At 54.6% G+C, this 18,581-nt stretch overlaps 1 long non-coding RNA gene and 6 other non-coding genes across 7 annotated transcripts in view; all 7 read right to left on the reverse strand.

Annotated features, from left to right (window-relative positions):
• The window catches only part of LOC141418921 (uncharacterized), a 518,407-nt gene that overhangs the window by 466,160 nt on the left and 33,666 nt on the right, over positions 1-18,581 (reverse strand). The window lies entirely within an intron of this gene.
• Positions 1,814-1,932, reverse strand: LOC141419028 (5S ribosomal RNA). Its single transcript, XR_012443704.1, has one exon. It is a non-coding gene; the product is annotated as a 5S ribosomal RNA (ribosomal RNA).
• On the reverse strand, positions 5,144-5,262 carry LOC141419029 (5S ribosomal RNA). The gene has a single exon (XR_012443705.1). It is a non-coding gene; the product is annotated as a 5S ribosomal RNA (ribosomal RNA).
• On the reverse strand, positions 8,475-8,593 carry LOC141419030 (5S ribosomal RNA). Its single transcript, XR_012443706.1, has one exon. It is a non-coding gene; the product is annotated as a 5S ribosomal RNA (ribosomal RNA).
• LOC141419031 (5S ribosomal RNA) lies at positions 11,796-11,914 on the reverse strand. The gene has a single exon (XR_012443707.1). It is a non-coding gene; the product is annotated as a 5S ribosomal RNA (ribosomal RNA).
• Positions 15,117-15,235, reverse strand: LOC141419033 (5S ribosomal RNA). The gene has a single exon (XR_012443709.1). It is a non-coding gene; the product is annotated as a 5S ribosomal RNA (ribosomal RNA).
• On the reverse strand, positions 18,447-18,565 carry LOC141419034 (5S ribosomal RNA). Its single transcript, XR_012443710.1, has one exon. It is a non-coding gene; the product is annotated as a 5S ribosomal RNA (ribosomal RNA).

Genomic DNA, 18,581 nt, shown 5'->3' on the forward strand with positions numbered 1-18,581 from the left:
GACCCCCCCACACACATAAGACACTTAGAGAAAAAAACTAATCCTCACGTCGAAAGATGAAAACGACCAATCCAAAAACCCTCCGAGGAAACAGCTCAGAGACAAACAGTTTCTAGAGATGAGGGTGAAAGGCCTTCCAAGTTGAAATGGAGTCCCTCATGCCAGACCTCTCAACACCTTGGTTCTTGCTGGGTGCTGCTTGCTCACGCCTGAAACCTTAGCTACTCAGGTGGATCACGTTTCCAGGCCCGCCCAAGCAAGTCGTTCCATGAGACCTGTTAGAAAAAGCCAAATGTTAGAAAAGAGGATGCCTCGAGGAAAAGGAGACCGAGACCTCTACAGACGAGAGCACGCTTTATTTTGCCGTGGTGAGGGGCGTCCTGCACTCTGGACAGCCTGGGATGCAAGCCTCGCCGGGGGGGTGGGGGCGGGCGGGGACTAGGGGTGAGGAGGTTTTCCGGGGTACGCAGCCAGGGAGAGGTAAAGAGAAGTGTCCTTGTGGTGGTAGACAGCCAGCACTTGCAAGCAATCAGGAAGCGATAAGGGGAAAAGTCCTTGTGGTCTCAGGCACTGCCCCTGCCTTTCTTTCTATCACAGGTAATTTAGGCAGTGTGGGCTTCGGGGACCCTGGAGAGTCAACCCTTTAAAACCCTCACACGAAAAGGGCTGGTGGAGCGGGGCAAGGTGTACGGCCTGAATTCAAGCACTGGTACCACAAAAATCAATACGTAAATACGTAAATACATAAATAAACAAATAAACAAATAAATAAAACAAAAAAGTGGTTATGATGGATGCGTGTCTATCGAACATGAAAGCCCTCTAGGCACAAACTTCTATGAGTGGCCACGGCGTTGTACACTACTCGGGAAGAAGTCCCTATTTCTACCTGCTCCGGACCCGTCCTAGCATACTTAAAAGTGGTGTTTTTAGTTTTGGACATAAAACACAGGGTTTGTTCTTAGACTCGTGGACCACAGCCTTGGATTGACTTTGGATAAACACTGAAAGGTAGAGACACTTGCCAATACAGCCTATTACACAAAGAAAGACTTCACACATTGCAGAGAAAGGTACAAACTACATTGCCACCAAACGATCCGAAACGGGCAGCAATTCATCACCACTCACACTCAAGCAGGGTACAGGACCAAGCAAAAGGAAACGCGCCCTCAATGTCAGGGTTGCAACTCTTTCTGGGACTTCTCCTTGCCAATGTATTCCCGGGTGTGTTTGAATTTTGCATTCTAAGCATACTCCCCTCACCGTGAGCTCAGGCCCTGCGCCCGCTGTCCCCGTGACTGCAGGCACCGCCGTGGGAGTTGGGGCCCCACGGAGAGGTCATGCACACGCTGACCTGTGTTGGGTCGAGCGACGGAGCAGCACCCGACTGAGGTGGCCTGCCTCCCTGTCCCCTGGCGTCTTGCCCTGGGCCCAGTGCACCACCTTGTGGCGAGCCAGGGTGTGGCGCGTCCCAGTCTGGGGCCCGCTGGGCTGCAGACCCGCTTTCTCAGGGCTTTCGCACTTCCCTCACCGTCCGCCTGAACGTTTTCTACTCCTGCTGGCTTTCTGAGGACAGTTGGGGAGCGGTCCCCAACGTGGCCTGGGACCCACCCGGCTGGTGCCCAGTGAGCGGGCGCGCGCCCCACGAGAGTGTGGGGAGGGGAGAGGAGAGGATTCGGGGGCGTGTCTTTGAGGTGGGAGGCGTGGGTCTGGCGGGGTGGCGGGGAAGGGGTCGCCGGTGGTGGTGGCGCTGGGTCGGGGCGGTGAGGTCCCGGAGGCCAAAAGGAGCAGCGAGGAAGGGACGAGCAAAAGCCTACAGCACCCGGTATTCCCAGGCGGTCTCCCATCCAAGTACTAACCAGGCCCGACCCTGCTTAGCTTCCGAGATCAGACGAGATCGGGCGCGTTCAGGGTGGTATGGCCGTAGACGCCAGCTGCCGCCTCCTGGAGCCCCAAGAGCGTGAGGTGGGCGCGGCCTGCGTCTCCACACTGCTCCCCTGGCACGGCTGCGGGTGGGGGCTGCGGGGTGGGGGCTGGCGGCCTCTGGCCAAGCGGCCAGGGGCCCCGGACGCCTGCTGGGGCAGCCGGTCTCGCCCAGGTGGCCACTCGCTGGCTTTCTTCCCGAGGTGTCCCGGTGCCCGGACCAGGATCGAGTTTTCTCAGGGGAACATTGCTCAGTGCTCTCGGGCTCTTGTTCCTCTGGGGATGTGTCACTGCCTTGGCTAAGGCGGGGGTGTGGGGGGGGTGCACAGTTCTGGCCGCCCTCCTCCCTCGCCTGCGGGAGCCGACCCTTGGGCGCGTGGCTCCCGACGGACGTCTTGGGGACCTTTCCGGTCCTCCTCGTCCACAAAGCCCCACTGCCCCTCCAGCCCTCTGCAAAACGGCAGCCGCGCCCTTAGCCGACCCGCTGCGCCCTCCTCCACACTCTGGGCCTGGGGCTGCGGGGCTCAATCGGGAACATTTCCAGCTCAGAGGCCCCTTTCACCACCGAAATCGTGGAGACAAGGGAAAGAAAAAAACATCTCCTCCCATCCCTACTCAACGTCCTAAGAAATCCTATCCTGTCAACCCTCAGGCTTCCTAAACTCTACACTTTGTCCTCAGAAGTATTTACTTCTGTTCCCTTCTAATTTTTCTCAGGGTTTCGGCCACTGAGATGACGATCATGACGAAATGAAAATTCATTAAGAGTTGGTTTATAGAAAATCTTCTAGATGGCTTCATCCCTATGGTGAAACAACTGTTGTCTTACATGATTCTAATACAGTTAGGAGCCTACATGTGCCTGTGATGAGGCTATTTGGGGTCACTGACACTGACCCCTCAATGAATGGGCACTCTGAGGTTTTACTCTCAGGATAACCACTGATATGTGTGGATAACCTCTAGAGAGCTGTCATGCTGTCATTCGTTCCTAGATAGTAAGCATATCTGCATTTTCCAAGGCTGTCGGGCCCTCTAAACTACAAAATTTACAGAAACGCTGTGATCAAATGCTGATGGTACTGACATACTCTTCTCTTAGTTGCTAAGTTGTCCGTCAGAATTTTTACCATGGCTCTTTTACGTATTTGGAATTGCACTTCTGATCCTCCTGGGACATTTACAATCAAGCCCATTAAACAAACAAAAAAAAAAGAAACAATGAAAAAAGACTGTAACAGACAGGTACATGTCCCTCACACAAGTCAGCTTTAGATTCTGTTTTCTTTGTCATGGTTTAGAGGCCACTAGCTAAAAAGGGAGTCCTTCCAAGCCTGTTTGTTGTTTAAATTTGGCCAAAGGGTCCAGCTGACACTGACTCCCACCTGACCTGTTTGTTGCTCGACCCCCCCCCACACACATAAGACACTTAGAGAAAAAAAACTAATCCTCACGTCGAAAGATGAAAACGACCAATCCAAAAACCCTCCGAGGAAACAGCTCAGAGACAAACAGTTTCTAGAGATGAGGGTGAAAGGCCTTCCAAGTTGAAATGGAGTCCCTCATGCCAGACCTCTCAACACCTTGGTTCTTGCTGGGTGCTGCTTGCTCACGCCTGAAACCTTAGCTACTCAGGTGGATCACGTTTCCAGGCCCGCCCAAGCAAGTCGTTCCATGAGACCTGTTAGAAAAAGCCAAATGTTAGAAAAGAGGATGCCTCGAGGAAAAGGAGACCGAGACCTCTACAGACGAGAGCACGCTTTATTTTGCCGTGGTGAGGGGCGTCCTGCACTCTGGACAGCCTGGGATGCAAGCCTCGCCGGGGGGGGGGGGGGGGGGGCGGGGACTAGGGGTGAGGAGGTTTTCCGGGGTACGCAGCCAGGGAGAGGTAAAGAGAAGTGTCCTTGTGGTGGTAGACAGCCAGCACTTGCAAGCAATCAGGAAGCGATAAGGGGAAAAGTCCTTGTGGTCTCAGGCACTGCCCCTGCCTTTCTTTCTATCACAGGTAATTTAGGCAGTGTGGGCTTCGGGGACCCTGGAGAGTCAACCCTTTAAAACCCTCACACGAAAAGGGCTGGTGGAGCGGGGCCAGGTGTACGCCCTGAATTCAAGCACTGGTACCACAAAAATCAATACGTAAATATGTAAATACATAAATAAACAAATAAATAAATAAAACAAAAAAGTGGTTATGATGGATGCGTGTCTATCGAACATGAAAGCCCTCTAGGCACAAACTTCTATGAGTGGCCACGGCGTTGTACACTACTCGGGAAGAAGTCCCTATTTCTACCTGTTCCGGACCCGTCCTAGCATACTTAAAAGTGGTGTTTTTAGTTTTGGACATAAAACACAGGGTTTGTTCTTAGACTCGTGGACCACAGCCTTGGATTGACTTTGGATAAACACTGAAAGGTAGAGACACTTGCCAATACAGCCTATTACACAAAGAAAGACTTCACACATTGCAGAGAAAGGTACAAACTACATTGCCACCAAACGATCCGAAACGGGCAGCAATTCATCACCACTCACACTCAAGCAGGGTACAGGACCAAGCAAAAGGAAACGCGCCCTCAATGTCAGGGTTGCAACTCTTTCTGGGACTTCTCCTTGCCAATGTATTCCCGGGTGTGTTTGAATTTTGCATTCTAAGCATACTCCCCTCACCGTGAGCTCAGGCCCTGCGCCCGCTGTCCCCGTGACTGCAGGCACCGCCGTGGGAGTTGGGGCCCCACGGAGAGGTCATGCACACGCTGACCTGTGTTGGGTCGAGCGACGGAGCAGCACCCGACTGAGGTGGCCTGCCTCCCTGTCCCCTGGCGTCTTGCCCTGGGCCCAGTGCACCACCTTGTGGCGAGCCAGGGTGTGGCGCGTCCCAGTCTGGGGCCCGCTGGGCTGCAGACCCGCTTTCTCAGGGCTTTCGCACTTCCCTCACCGTCCGCCTGAACGTTTTCTACTCCTGCTGGCTTTCTGAGGACAGTTGGGGAGCGGTCCCCAACGTGGCCTGGGACCCACCCGGCTGGTGCCCAGTGAGCGGGCGCGCGCCCCACGAGAGTGTGGGGAGGGGAGAGGAGAGGATTCAGGGGCGTGTCTGTGAGGTGGGAGGCGTGGGTCTGGCGGGGTGGCGGGGAAGGGGTCGCCGGTGGTGGTGGCGCTGGGTCGGGGCGGTGAGGTCCCGGAGGCCAAAAGGAGCAGCGAGGGAGGGACGAGCAAAAGCCTACAGCACCCGGTATTCCCAGGCGGTCTCCCATCCAAGTACTAACCAGGCCCGACCCTGCTTAGCTTCCGAGATCAGACGAGATCGGGCGCGTTCAGGGTGGTATGGCCGTAGACGCCAGCTGCCGCCTCCTGGAGCCCCAAGAGCGTGAGGTGGGCGCGGCCTGCGTCTCCACACTGCTCCCCTGGCACGGCTGCGGGTGGGGGCTGCGGGGTGGGGGCTGGCGGCCTCTGGCCAAGCGGCCAGGGGCCCCGGACGCCTGCTGGGGCAGCCGGTCTCGCCCAGGTGGCCACTCGCTGGCTTTCTTCCCGAGGTGTCCCGGTGCCCGGACCAGGATCGAGTTTTCTCAGGGGAACATTGCTCAGTGCTCTCGGGCTCTTGTTCCTCTGGGGATGTGTCACTGCCTTGGCTAAGGCGGGGGTGTGGGGGGGGTGCACAGTTCTGGCCGCCCTCCTCCCTCGCCTGCGGGAGCCGACCCTTGGGCGCGTGGCTCCCGACGGACGTCTTGGGGACCTTTCCGGTCCTCCTCGTCCACAAAGCCCCACTGCCCCTCCAGCCCTCTGCAAAACGGCAGCCGCGCCCTTAGCCGACCCGCTGCGCCCTCCTCCACACTCTGGGCCTGGGGCTGCGGGGCTCAATCGGGAACATTTCCAGCTCAGAGGCCCCTTTCACCACCGAAATCGTGGAGACAAGGGAAAGAAAAAAACATCTCCTCCCATCCCTACTCAACGTCCTAAGAAATCCTATCCTGTCAACCCTCAGGCTTCCTAAACTCTACACTTTGTCCTCAGAAGTATTTACTTCTGTTCCCTTCTAATTTTTCTCAGGGTTTCGGCCACTGAGATGACGATCATGACGAAATGAAAATTCATTAAGAGTTGGTTTATAGAAAATCTTCTAGATGGCTTCATCCCTATGGTGAAACAACTGTTGTCTTACATGATTCTAATACAGTTAGGAGCCTACATGTGCCTGTGATGAGGCTATTTGGGGTCACTGACACTGACCCCTCAATGAATGGGCACTCTGAGGTTTTACTCTCAGGATAACCACTGATATGTGTGGATAACCTCTAGAGAGCTGTCATGCTGTCATTCGTTCCTAGATAGTAAGCATATCTGCATTTTCCAAGGCTGTCGGGCCCTCTAAACTACAAAATTTACAGAAACGCTGTGATCAAATGCTGATGGTACTGACATACTCTTCTCTTAGTTGCTAAGTTGTCCGTCAGAATTTTTACCATGGCTCTTTTACGTATTTGGAATTGCACTTCTGATCCTCCTGGGACATTTACAATCAAGCCCATTAAACAAACAAAAAAAAAAGAAACAATGAAAAAAGACTGTAACAGACAGGTACATGTCCCTCACACAAGTCAGCTTTAGATTCTGTTTTCTTTGTCATGGTTTAGAGGCCACTAGCTAAAAAGGGAGTCCTTCCAAGCCTGTTTGTTGTTTAAATTTGGCCAAAGGGTCCAGCTGACACTGACTCCCACCTGACCTGTTTGTTGCTCGACCCCCCCCCACACACATAAGACACTTAGAGAAAAAAAACTAATCCTCACGTCGAAAGATGAAAACGACCAATCCAAAAACCCTCCGAGGAAACAGCTCAGAGACAAACAGTTTCTAGAGATGAGGGTGAAAGGCCTTCCAAGTTGAAATGGAGTCCCTCATGCCAGACCTCTCAACACCTTGGTTCTTGCTGGGTGCTGCTTGCTCACGCCTGAAACCTTAGCTACTCAGGTGGATCACGTTTCCAGGCCCGCCCAAGCAAGTCGTTCCATGAGACCTGTTAGAAAAAGCCAAATGTTAGAAAAGAGGATGCCTCGAGGAAAAGGAGACCGAGACCTCTACAGACGAGAGCACGCTTTATTTTGCCGTGGTGAGGGGCGTCCTGCACTCTGGACAGCCTGGGATGCAAGCCTCGCCGGGGGGGGGGGGGGGGGGGGCGGGGACTAGGGGTGAGGAGGTTTTCCGGGGTACGCAGCCAGGGAGAGGTAAAGAGAAGTGTCCTTGTGGTGGTAGACAGCCAGCACTTGCAAGCAATCAGGAAGCGATAAGGGGAAAAGTCCTTGTGGTCTCAGGCACTGCCCCTGCCTTTCTTTCTATCACAGGTAATTTAGGCAGTGTGGGCTTCGGGGACCCTGGAGAGTCAACCCTTTAAAACCCTCACACGAAAAGGGCTGGTGGAGCGGGGCCAGGTGTACGCCCTGAATTCAAGCACTGGTACCACAAAAATCAATACGTAAATATGTAAATACATAAATAAACAAATAAATAAATAAAACAAAAAAGTGGTTATGATGGATGCGTGTCTATCGAACATGAAAGCCCTCTAGGCACAAACTTCTATGAGTGGCCACGGCGTTGTACACTACTCGGGAAGAAGTCCCTATTTCTACCTGTTCCGGACCCGTCCTAGCATACTTAAAAGTGGTGTTTTTAGTTTTGGACATAAAACACAGGGTTTGTTCTTAGACTCGTGGACCACAGCCTTGGATTGACTTTGGATAAACACTGAAAGGTAGAGACACTTGCCAATACAGCCTATTACACAAAGAAAGACTTCACACATTGCAGAGAAAGGTACAAACTACATTGCCACCAAACGATCCGAAACGGGCAGCAATTCATCACCACTCACACTCAAGCAGGGTACAGGACCAAGCAAAAGGAAACGCGCCCTCAATGTCAGGGTTGCAACTCTTTCTGGGACTTCTCCTTGCCAATGTATTCCCGGGTGTGTTTGAATTTTGCATTCTAAGCATACTCCCCTCACCGTGAGCTCAGGCCCTGCGCCCGCTGTCCCCGTGACTGCAGGCACCGCCGTGGGAGTTGGGGCCCCACGGAGAGGTCATGCACACGCTGACCTGTGTTGGGTCGAGCGACGGAGCAGCACCCGACTGAGGTGGCCTGCCTCCCTGTCCCCTGGCGTCTTGCCCTGGGCCCAGTGCACCACCTTGTGGCGAGCCAGGGTGTGGCGCGTCCCAGTCTGGGGCCCGCTGGGCTGCAGACCCGCTTTCTCAGGGCTTTCGCACTTCCCTCACCGTCCGCCTGAACGTTTTCTACTCCTGCTGGCTTTCTGAGGACAGTTGGGGAGCGGTCCCCAACGTGGCCTGGGACCCACCCGGCTGGTGCCCAGTGAGCGGGCGCGCGCCCCACGAGAGTGTGGGGAGGGGAGAGGAGAGGATTCGGGGGCGTGTCTGTGAGGTGGGAGGCGTGGGTCTGGCGGGGTGGCGGGGAAGGGGTCGCCGGTGGTGGTGGCGCTGGGTCGGGGCGGTGAGGTCCCGGAGGCCAAAAGGAGCAGCGAGGGAGGGACGAGCAAAAGCCTACAGCACCCGGTATTCCCAGGCGGTCTCCCATCCAAGTACTAACCAGGCCCGACCCTGCTTAGCTTCCGAGATCAGACGAGATCGGGCGCGTTCAGGGTGGTATGGCCGTAGACGCCAGCTGCCGCCTCCTGGAGCCCCAAGAGCGTGAGGTGGGCGCGGCCTGCGTCTCCACACTGCTCCCCTGGCACGGCTGCGGGTGGGGGCTGCGGGGTGGGGGCTGGCGGCCTCTGGCCAAGCGGCCAGGGGCCCCGGACGCCTGCTGGGGCAGCCGGTCTCGCCCAGGTGGCCACTCGCTGGCTTTCTTCCCGAGGTGTCCCGGTGCCCGGACCAGGATCGAGTTTTCTCAGGGGAACATTGCTCAGTGCTCTCGGGCTCTTGTTCCTCTGGGGATGTGTCACTGCCTTGGCTAAGGCGGGGGTGTGGGGGGGGTGCACAGTTCTGGCCGCCCTCCTCCCTCGCCTGCGGGAGCCGACCCTTGGGCGCGTGGCTCCCGACGGACGTCTTGGGGACCTTTCCGGTCCTCCTCGTCCACAAAGCCCCACTGCCCCTCCAGCCCTCTGCAAAACGGCAGCCGCGCCCTTAGCCGACCCGCTGCGCCCTCCTCCACACTCTGGGCCTGGGGCTGCGGGGCTCAATCGGGAACATTTCCAGCTCAGAGGCCCCTTTCACCACCGAAATCGTGGAGACAAGGGAAAGAAAAAAACATCTCCTCCCATCCCTACTCAACGTCCTAAGAAATCCTATCCTGTCAACCCTCAGGCTTCCTAAACTCTACACTTTGTCCTCAGAAGTATTTACTTCTGTTCCCTTCTAATTTTTCTCAGGGTTTCGGCCACTGAGATGACGATCATGACGAAATGAAAATTCATTAAGAGTTGGTTTATAGAAAATCTTCTAGATGGCTTCATCCCTATGGTGAAACAACTGTTGTCTTACATGATTCTAATACAGTTAGGAGCCTACATGTGCCTGTGATGAGGCTATTTGGGGTCACTGACACTGACCCCTCAATGAATGGGCACTCTGAGGTTTTACTCTCAGGATAACCACTGATATGTGTGGATAACCTCTAGAGAGCTGTCATGCTGTCATTCGTTCCTAGATAGTAAGCATATCTGCATTTTCCAAGGCTGTCGGGCCCTCTAAACTACAAAATTTACAGAAACGCTGTGATCAAATGCTGATGGTACTGACATACTCTTCTCTTAGTTGCTAAGTTGTCCGTCAGAATTTTTACCATGGCTCTTTTACGTATTTGGAATTGCACTTCTGATCCTCCTGGGACATTTACAATCAAGCCCATTAAACAAACAAAAAAAAAAGAAACAATGAAAAAAGACTGTAACAGACAGGTACATGTCCCTCACACAAGTCAGCTTTAGATTCTGTTTTCTTTGTCATGGTTTAGAGGCCACTAGCTAAAAAGGGAGTCCTTCCAAGCCTGTTTGTTGTTTAAATTTGGCCAAAGGGTCCAGCTGACACTGACTCCCACCTGACCTGTTTGTTGCTCGACCCCCCCACACACATAAGACACTTAGAGAAAAAAACTAATCCTCACGTCGAAAGATGAAAACGACCAATCCAAAAACCCTCCGAGGAAACAGCTCAGAGACAAACAGTTTCTAGAGATGAGGGTGAAAGGCCTTCCAAGTTGAAATGGAGTCCCTCATGCCAGACCTCTCAACACCTTGGTTCTTGCTGGGTGCTGCTTGCTCACGCCTGAAACCTTAGCTACTCAGGTGGATCACGTTTCCAGGCCCGCCCAAGCAAGTCGTTCCATGAGACCTGTTAGAAAAAGCCAAATGTTAGAAAAGAGGATGCCTCGAGGAAAAGGAGACCGAGACCTCTACAGACGAGAGCACGCTTTATTTTGCCGTGGTGAGGGGCGTCCTGCACTCTGGACAGCCTGGGATGCAAGCCTCGCGGGGGGGGGGGGGGCGGGGACTAGGGGTGAGGAGGTTTTCTGGGGTACGCAGCCAGGGAGAGGTAAAGAGAAGTGTCCTTGTGGTGGTAGACAGCCAGCACTTGCAAGCAATCAGGAAGCGATAAGGGGAAAAGTCCTTGTGGTCTCAGGCACTGCCCCTGCCTTTCTTTCTATCACAGGTAATTTAGGCAGTGTGGGCTTCGGGGACCCTGGAGAGTCAACCCTTTAAAACCCTCACACGAAAAGGGCTGGTGGAGCGGGGCCAGGTGTACGCCCTGAATTCAAGCACTGGTACCACAAAAATCAATACGTAAATATGTAAATACATAAATAAACAAATAAATAAATAAAACAAAAAAGTGGTTATGATGGATGCGTGTCTATCGAACATGAAAGCCCTCTAGGCACAAACTTCTATGAGTGGCCACGGCGTTGTACACTACTCGGGAAGAAGTCCCTATTTCTACCTGTTCCGGACCCGTCCTAGCATACTTAAAAGTGGTGTTTTTAGTTTTGGACATAAAACACAGGGTTTGTTCTTAGACTCGTGGACCACAGCCTTGGATTGACTTTGGATAAACACTGAAAGGTAGAGACACTTGCCAATACAGCCTATTACACAAAGAAAGACTTCACACATTGCAGAGAAAGGTACAAACTACATTGCCACCAAACGATCCGAAACGGGCAGCAATTCATCACCACTCACACTCAAGCAGGGTACAGGACCAAGCAAAAGGAAACGCGCCCTCAATGTCAGGGTTGCAACTCTTTCTGGGACTTCTCCTTGCCAATGTATTCCCGGGTGTGTTTGAATTTTGCATTCTAAGCATACTCCCCTCACCGTGAGCTCAGGCCCTGCGCCCGCTGTCCCCGTGACTGCAGGCACCGCCGTGGGAGTTGGGGCCCCACGGAGAGGTCATGCACACGCTGACCTGTGTTGGGTCGAGCGACGGAGCAGCACCCGACTGAGGTGGCCTGCCTCCCTGTCCCCTGGCGTCTTGCCCTGGGCCCAGTGCACCACCTTGTGGCGAGCCAGGGTGTGGCGCGTCCCAGTCTGGGGCCCGCTGGGCTGCAGACCCGCTTTCTCAGGGCTTTCGCACTTCCCTCACCGTCCGCCTGAACGTTTTCTACTCCTGCTGGCTTTCTGAGGACAGTTGGGGAGCGGTCCCCAACGTGGCCTGGGACCCACCCGGCTGGTGCCCAGTGAGCGGGCGCGCGCCCCACGAGAGTGTGGGGAGGGGAGAGGAGAGGATTCAGGGGCGTGTCTGTGAGGTGGGAGGCGTGGGTCTGGCGGGGTGGCGGGGAAGGGGTCGCCGGTGGTGGTGGCGCTGGGTCGGGGCGGTGAGGTCCCGGAGGCCAAAAGGAGCAGCGAGGGAGGGACGAGCAAAAGCCTACAGCACCCGGTATTCCCAGGCGGTCTCCCATCCAAGTACTAACCAGGCCCGACCCTGCTTAGCTTCCGAGATCAGACGAGATCGGGCGCGTTCAGGGTGGTATGGCCGTAGACGCCAGCTGCCGCCTCCTGGAGCCCCAAGAGCGTGAGGTGGGCGCGGCCTGCGTCTCCACACTGCTCCCCTGGCACGGCTGCGGGTGGGGGCTGCGGGGTGGGGGCTGGCGGCCTCTGGCCAAGCGGCCAGGGGCCCCGGACGCCTGCTGGGGCAGCCGGTCTCGCCCAGGTGGCCACTCGCTGGCTTTCTTCCCGAGGTGTCCCGGTGCCCGGACCAGGATCGAGTTTTCTCAGGGGAACATTGCTCAGTGCTCTCGGGCTCTTGTTCCTCTGGGGATGTGTCACTGCCTTGGCTAAGGCGGGGGTGTGGGGGGGGTGCACAGTTCTGGCCGCCCTCCTCCCTCGCCTGCGGGAGCCGACCCTTGGGCGCGTGGCTCCCGAGGGACGTCTTGGGGACCTTTCCGGTCCTCCTCGTCCACAAAGCCCCACTGCCCCTCCAGCCCTCTGCAAAACGGCAGCCGCGCCCTTAGCCGACCCGCTGCGCCCTCCTCCACACTCTGGGCCTGGGGCTGCGGGGCTCAATCGGGAACATTTCCAGCTCAGAGGCCCCTTTCACCACCGAAATCGTGGAGACAAGGGAAAGAAAAAAACATCTCCTCCCATCCCTACTCAACGTCCTAAGAAATCCTATCCTGTCAACCCTCAGGCTTCCTAAACTCTACACTTTGTCCTCAGAAGTATTTACTTCTGTTCCCTTCTAATTTTTCTCAGGGTTTCGGCCACTGAGATGACGATCATGACGAAATGAAAATTCATTAAGAGTTGGTTTATAGAAAATCTTCTAGATGGCTTCATCCCTATGGTGAAACAACTGTTGTCTTACATGATTCTAATACAGTTAGGAGCCTACATGTGCCTGTGATGAGGCTATTTGGGGTCACTGACACTGACCCCTCAATGAATGGGCACTCTGAGGTTTTACTCTCAGGATAACCACTGATATGTGTGGATAACCTCTAGAGAGCTGTCATGCTGTCATTCGTTCCTAGATAGTAAGCATATCTGCATTTTCCAAGGCTGTCGGGCCCTCTAAACTACAAAATTTACAGAAACGCTGTGATCAAATGCTGATGGTACTGACATACTCTTCTCTTAGTTGCTAAGTTGTCCGTCAGAATTTTTACCATGGCTCTTTTACGTATTTGGAATTGCACTTCTGATCCTCCTGGGACATTTACAATCAAGCCCATTAAACAAACAAAAAAAAAAGAAACAATGAAAAAAGACTGTAACAGACAGGTACATGTCCCTCACACAAGTCAGCTTTAGATTCTGTTTTCTTTGTCATGGTTTAGAGGCCACTAGCTAAAAAGGGAGTCCTTCCAAGCCTGTTTGTTGTTTAAATTTGGCCAAAGGGTCCAGCTGACACTGACTCCCACCTGACCTGTTTGTTGCTCGACCCCCCCACACACATAAGACACTTAGAGAAAAAAACTAATCCTCACGTCGAAAGATGAAAACGACCAATCCAAAAACCCTCCGAGGAAACAGCTCAGAGACAAACAGTTTCTAGAGATGAGGGTGAAAGGCCTTCCAAGTTGAAATGGAGTCCCTCATGCCAGACCTCTCAACACCTTGGTTCTTGCTGGGTGCTGCTTGCTCACGCCTGAAACCTTAGCTACTCAGGTGGATCACGTTTCCAGGCCCGCCCAAGCAAGTCGTTCCATGAGACCTGTTAGAAAAAGCCAAATGTTAGAAAAGAGGATGCCTCGAGGAAAAGGAGACCGAGACCTCTACAGACGAGAGCACGCTTTATTTTGCCGTGGTGAGGGGCGTCCTGCACTCTGGACAGCCTGGGATGCAAGCCTCGCGGGGGGGGGGGGGGCGGGGACTAGGGGTGAGGAGGTTTTCTGGGGTACGCAGCCAGGGAGAGGTAAAGAGAAGTGTCCTTGTGGTGGTAGACAGCCAGCACTTGCAAGCAATCAGGAAGCGATAAGGGGAAAAGTCCTTGTGGTCTCAGGCACTGCCCCTGCCTTTCTTTCTATCACAGGTAATTTAGGCAGTGTGGGCTTCGGGGACCCTGGAGAGTCAACCCTTTAAAACCCTCACACGAAAAGGGCTGGTGGAGCGGGGCCAGGTGTACGCCCTGAATTCAAGCACTGGTACCACAAAAATCAATACGTAAATATGTAAATACATAAATAAACAAATAAATAAATAAAACAAAAAAGTGGTTATGATGGATGCGTGTCTATCGAACATGAAAGCCCTCTAGGCACAAACTTCTATGAGTGGCCACGGCGTTGTACACTACTCGGGAAGAAGTCCCTATTTCTACCTGTTCCGGACCCGTCCTAGCATACTTAAAAGTGGTGTTTTTAGTTTTGGACATAAAACACAGGGTTTGTTCTTAGACTCGTGGACCACAGCCTTGGATTGACTTTGGATAAACACTGAAAGGTAGAGACACTTGCCAATACAGCCTATTACACAAAGAAAGACTTCACACATTGCAGAGAAAGGTACAAACTACATTGCCACCAAACGATCCGAAACGGGCAGCAATTCATCACCACTCACACTCAAGCAGGGTACAGGACCAAGCAAAAGGAAACGCGCCCTCAATGTCAGGGTTGCAACTCTTTCTGGGACTTCTCCTTGCCAATGTATTCCCGGGTGTGTTTGAATTTTGCATTCTAAGCATACTCCCCTCACCGTGAGCTCAGGCCCTGCGCCCGCTGTCCCCGTGACTGCAGGCACCGCCGTGGGAGTTGGGGCCCCACGGAGAGGTCATGCACACGCTGACCTGTGTTGGGTCGAGCGACGGAGCAGCACCCGACTGAGGTGGCCTGCCTCCCTGTCCCCTGGCGTCTTGCCCTGGGCCCAGTGCACCACCTTGTGGCGAGCCAGGGTGTGGCGCGTCCCAGTCTGGGGCCCGCTGGGCTGCAGACCCGCTTTCTCAGGGCTTTCGCACTTCCCTCACCGTCCGCCTGAACGTTTTCTACTCCTGCTGGCTTTCTGAGGACAGTTGGGGAGCGGTCCCCAACGTGGCCTGGGACCCACCCGGCTGGTGCCCAGTGAGCGGGCGCGCGCCCCACGAGAGTGTGGGGAGGGGAGAGGAGAGGATTCAGGGGCGTGTCTGTGAGGTGGGAGGCGTGGGTCTGGCGGGGTGGCGGGGAAGGGGTCGCCGGTGGTGGTGGCGCTGGGTCGGGGCGGTGAGGTCCCGGAGGCCAAAAGGAGCAGCGAGGGAGGGACGAGCAAAAGCCTACAGCACCCGGTATTCCCAGGCGGTCTCCCATCCAAGTACTAACCAGGCCCGACCCTGCTTAGCTTCCGAGATCAGACGAGATCGGGCGCGTTCAGGGTGGTATGGCCGTAGACGCCAGCTGCCGCCTCCTGGAGCCCCAAGAGCGTGAGGTGGGCGCGGCCTGCGTCTCCACACTGCTCCCCTGGCACGGCTGCGGGTGGGGGCTGCGGGGTGGGGGCTGGCGGCCTCTGGCCAAGCGGCCAGGGGCCCCGGACGCCTGCTGGGGCAGCCGGTCTCGCCCAGGTGGCCACTCGCTGGCTTTCTTCCCGAGGTGTCCCGGTGCCCGGACCAGGATCGAGTTTTCTCAGGGGAACATTGCTCAGTGCTCTCGGGCTCTTGTTCCTCTGGGGATGTGTCACTGCCTTGGCTAAGGCGGGGGTGTGGGGGGGGTGCACAGTTCTGGCCGCCCTCCTCCCTCGCCTGCGGGAGCCGACCCTTGGGCGCGTGGCTCCCGACGGACGTCTTGGGGACCTTTCCGGTCCTCCTCGTCCACAAAGCCCCACTGCCCCTCCAGCCCTCTGCAAAACGGCAGCCGCGCCCTTAGCCGACCCGCTGCGCCCTCCTCCACACTCTGGGCCTGGGGCTGCGGGGCTCAATCGGGAACATTTCCAGCTCAGAGGCCCCTTTCACCACCGAAATCGTGGAGACAAGGGAAAGAAAAAAACATCTCCTCCCATCCCTACTCAACGTCCTAAGAAATCCTATCCTGTCAACCCTCAGGCTTCCTAAACTCTACACTTTGTCCTCAGAAGTATTTACTTCTGTTCCCTTCTAATTTTTCTCAGGGTTTCGGCCACTGAGATGACGATCATGACGAAATGAAAATTCATTAAGAGTTGGTTTATAGAAAATCTTCTAGATGGCTTCATCCCTATGGTGAAACAACTGTTGTCTTACATGATTCTAATACAGTTAGGAGCCTACATGTGCCTGTGATGAGGCTATTTGGGGTCACTGACACTGACCCCTCAATGAATGGGCACTCTGAGGTTTTACTCTCAGGATAACCACTGATATGTGTGGATAACCTCTAGAGAGCTGTCATGCTGTCATTCGTTCCTAGATAGTGAGCATATCTGCATTTTCCAAGGCTGTCGGGCCCTCTAAACTACAAAATTTACAGAAACGCTGTGATCAAATGCTGATGGTACTGACATACTCTTCTCTTAGTTGCTAAGTTGTCCGTCAGAATTTTTACCATGGCTCTTTTACGTATTTGGAATTGCACTTCTGATCCTCCTGGGACATTTACAATCAAGCCCATTAAACAAACAAAAAAAAAAGAAACAATGAAAAAAGACTGTAACAGACAGGTACATGTCCCTCACACAAGTCAGCTTTAGATTCTGTTTTCTTTGTCATGGTTTAGAGGCCACTAGCTAAAAAGGGAGTCCTTCCAAGCCTGTTTGTTGTTTAAATTTGGCCAAAGGGTCCAGCTGACACTGACTCCCACCTGACCTGTTTGTTGCTCGACCCCCCCACACACATAAGACACTTAGAGAAAAAAACTAATCCTCACGTCGAAAGATGAAAACGACCAATCCAAAAACCCTCCGAGGAAACAGCTCAGAGACAAACAGTTTCTAGAGATGAGGGTGAAAGGCCTTCCAAGTTGAAATGGAGTCCCTCATGCCAGACCTCTCAACACCTTGGTTCTTGCTGGGTGCTGCTTGCTCACGCCTGAAACCTTAGCTACTCAGGTGGATCACGTTTCCAGGCCCGCCCAAGCAAGTCGTTCCATGAGACCTGTTAGAAAAAGCCAAATGTTAGAAAAGAGGATGCCTCGAGGAAAAGGAGACCGAGACCTCTACAGACGAGAGCACGCTTTATTTTGCCGTGGTGAGGGGCGTCCTGCACTCTGGACAGCCTGGGATGCAAGCCTCGCCGGGGGGGGGGGGGGCGGGCGGGGACTAGGGGTGAGGAGGTTTTCCGGGGTACGCAGCCAGGGAGAGGTAAAGAGAAGTGTCCTTGTGGTGGTAGACAGCCAGCACTTGCAAGCAATCAGGAAGCGATAAGGGGAAAAGTCCTTGTGGTCTCAGGCACTGCCCCTGCCTTTCTTTCTATCACAGGTAATTTAGGCAGTGTGGGCTTCGGGGACCCTGGAGAGTCAACCCTTTAAAACCCTCACACGAAAAGGGCTGGTGGAGCGGGGCAAGGTGTACGGCCTGAATTCAAGCACTGGTACCACAAAAATCAATACGTAAATACGTAAATACATAAATAAACAAATAAACAAATAAATAAAACAAAAAAGTGGTTATGATGGATGCGTGTCTATCGAACATGAAAGCCCTCTAGGCACAAACTTCTATGAGTGGCCACGGCGTTGTACACTACTCGGGAAGAAGTCCCTATTTCTACCTGCTCCGGACCCGTCCTAGCATACTTAAAAGTGGTGTTTTTAGTTTTGGACATAAAACACAGGGTTTGTTCTTAGACTCGTGGACCACAGCCTTGGATTGACTTTGGATAAACACTGAAAGGTAGAGACACTTGCCAATACAGCCTATTACACAAAGAAAGACTTCACACATTGCAGAGAAAGGTACAAACTACATTGCCACCAAACGATCCGAAACGGGCAGCAATTCATCACCACTCACACTCAAGCAGGGTACAGGACCAAGCAAAAGGAAACGCGCCCTCAATGTCAGGGTTGCAACTCTTTCTGGGACTTCTCCTTGCCAATGTATTCCCGGGTGTGTTTGAATTTTGCATTCTAAGCATACTCCCCTCACCGTGAGCTCAGGCCCTGCGCCCGCTGTCCCCGTGACTGCAGGCACCGCCGTGGGAGTTGGGGCCCCACGGAGAGGTCATGCACACGCTGACCTGTGTTGGGTCGAGCGACGGAGCAGCACCCGACTGAGGTGGCCTGCCTCCCTGTCCCCTGGCGTCTTGCCCTGGGCCCAGTGCACCACCTTGTGGCGAGCCAGGGTGTGGCGCGTCCCAGTCTGGGGCCCGCTGGGCTGCAGACCCGCTTTCTCAGGGCTTTCGCACTTCCCTCACCGTCCGCCTGAACGTTTTCTACTCCTGCTGGCTTTCTGAGGACAGTTGGGGAGCGGTCCCCAACGTGGCCTGGGACCCACCCGGCTGGTGCCCAGTGAGCGGGCGCGCGCCCCACGAGAGTGTGGGGAGGGGAGAGGAGAGGATTCGGGGGCGTGTCTGTGAGGTGGGAGGCGTGGGTCTGGCGGGGTGGCGGGGAAGGGGTCGCCGGTGGTGGTGGCGCTGGGTCGGGGCGGTGAGGTCCCGGAGGCCAAAAGGAGCAGCGAGGGAGGGACGAGCAAAAGCCTACAGCACCCGGTATTCCCAGGCGGTCTCCCATCCAAGTACTAACCAGGCCCGACCCTGCTTAGCTTCCGAGATCAGACGAGATCGGGCGCGTTCAGGGTGGTATGGCCGTAGACGCCAGCTGCCGCCTCC

This window comes from Castor canadensis, chromosome 18 (assembly GCF_047511655.1).
Source record: "Castor canadensis chromosome 18, mCasCan1.hap1v2, whole genome shotgun sequence".
In the NCBI taxonomy this organism is placed as follows: domain Eukaryota; kingdom Metazoa; phylum Chordata; class Mammalia; order Rodentia; family Castoridae; genus Castor; species Castor canadensis.